The sequence below is a fragment of the Bidens hawaiensis genome, unplaced genomic scaffold (genome assembly GCF_021521415.1).
Source record: "Bidens hawaiensis isolate Kalapana, Puna unplaced genomic scaffold, B.hawaiensis_p1.1 tig00023078_1, whole genome shotgun sequence".
Lineage (NCBI taxonomy): Eukaryota > Viridiplantae > Streptophyta > Magnoliopsida > Asterales > Asteraceae > Bidens > Bidens hawaiensis.
In genome coordinates this window covers 78,411-80,469 of record NW_027505031.1, presented here as the reverse complement: position 1 = coordinate 80,469, position 2,059 = coordinate 78,411, and the positions used below count along the sequence as shown (strand labels likewise).

At 42.8% G+C, this 2,059-nt stretch overlaps 1 long non-coding RNA gene across 1 annotated transcript; it reads right to left on the bottom strand.

Moving 5' to 3' along the window:
* Positions 1 to 540: 540 nt before the first annotated feature.
* On the bottom strand, positions 541 to 1,513 carry LOC143609987 (uncharacterized). Its single transcript, XR_013149507.1, has 3 exons — positions 1,250 to 1,513; positions 1,065 to 1,131; positions 541 to 978 (listed from the first exon to the last, which is right to left on the bottom strand). It is a non-coding gene; the product is annotated as an uncharacterized LOC143609987 (long non-coding RNA).
* Between the last annotated feature and the right edge of the window lie 546 nt (positions 1,514 to 2,059).

Sequence of the window (2,059 nt, the reverse complement as noted above, 5' to 3'; positions counted from 1 at the left end):
TATTAACCCAGGCTCCAGTTGGGTTCTTGAGGACACCCACATCCGCAGGCGCAGAAGATATCACGCGCATGGTCATACGGATGGGGATCACACCAGCCCTTATGTAAAAGAACCTCTCAGACCAGTCATGAAGGCTCTTGAATGAAACAGTGGAGCACTTCACCTTCTGACTGCGAGGAACAAATGAGAACCAAGAATCTTGGATCTTGGGCTTGTAAAAATACTGAAAGCGCCGAGGGGTGGGCTCCTCGCGCTGGGATTTGCACATGAACTCAAAGTGAGTCAGTGCGCACAAGTCCAAACGGATGGACTTGGGATATATGAATACCATAAAACTGAAGCAGTGCACCCACAAACCTTGTCATCGGGAGACGAAGGTTGCAGTGGGTGAAAAAATGGCTATACAAGGATATATAGCCGGCAGGCGGGTCCGCCGCCGTTTTGCCGGCCACAGGCAACATGCAGCCAAACAGGGGGGGAAAACTCTGAGAGGCAATAAGGCTCCACGCTCGATGATTGACGTTATGCTCAGTTTTGATCTCGTCTTTCATCGTCTCCACAGGCTCCAAGTTACGGATTTCGGGCTCCAGATTAGCGTTATGGTCGGTCTTAATCTCATCAGCCGCTAAAGCATCGGCAATGGCTTCCCAATCATCCAAACAACCGTCATCACCATCGTCCTCTTCCGTCATGCTTTCCGAATAACATCCACCACTGCTACTACTGCTGCTCCTGCTACTACTCCCGCCCGTGAAATTCATAACCGAACGGTTACTCGTTAAACTACTGGTGTGACTGGTCGGGCTGTTGGACGGCGACTCCCAATCACTATAATGATTCTCTTCACCACCACAGGGATTATTAATCACCAATTTCGCCATCCCTCGTTTTCCCCCTCGGTCACGGCCTGCATGTCCGAAGCAGGCGATTTCGCACGCCCACACCCTCGGTTTTCCTCCTTAAAACCCTTGTTCTTCACTGAAATCAAATCAAACAACCAATTCAAATTAAATCGAAACAATCGAAAAACCCGAAAACAAACCCTAGAAAATAAAAAAACACACCTTGAGAAAGCCACTGTTCGCGGCGAACATCAAGCTTGCACTGTTTCAATTTGGCAGTCTGATTAACCTGCAAAAACACAAAACCCACATGAAAAATAAAATCAAAGATTCAAAACACACCAAAACAGAATCAACTCATCAACCAAACGAAGACCCACAAATTAAAGACAATTAAATCAATGTACCCGCTTTTTCTTGGCGAATTCTTTGGGATTTGAACCGGCAGTCGGGATCAAAGCATTGGCGATCGAATCGTAAACCATGGCTGATGAAAACAAACCCTAGAAATGAGATTTGTGAGATGGATCGAAGAAGAAGAAATCTGGGGAATCGAAGATATGGGTTATGGATTTAAAGAATTGAGAGATCGAAAAAAGATTGAAGTTTTTATTATGTTTGGTGTGGATGAATATGAATTAATGAATGGATGGATAACGGAATTTGCTCTGCTTCGTTCGCCCTTTATGAAACAAAAAGACTTGGATTCAACTCGTCATTTTATAGCTCCATATGTACCCTTTTGCCCTTCTATGTCGGTTTATTTTCGCATCCTGCCATCAGTTTCGAGGGTAAAAACGTCATTCTTTGAAGGAAATGAATTTGTAAAATTGTGTCATTTTTATTTTCTTTTTTATTTTATTTTACTTAAAATAAGGTCTTTGCCGAGAATAGTGTGGTAAGAATATAGTACTAACGAATTATGTGATGGAATGGAACAGGTGGGTCCATTGAAGGTTAATCTTTTTTGGATAGAAACCAAAAATGGGTTGACTTGCACGTTAGACACTCTATATAAAAGGAAGGTTATTTAAGAAATTTAGTGGTGTCCGTTTTGTGAAGAAGAAAGGGTATCAATTGAATGATTGATCACATTTTCTTATCTTTCTATGTTGCATCGGCAATTTGGGAGTAGTTAGTGCAGGATTTCCCTGGTGTATGCGTTTGAGTTTTGGGATATTCTCAAGATTCATGTCACTAGCAGAGTTCAAGAAAAC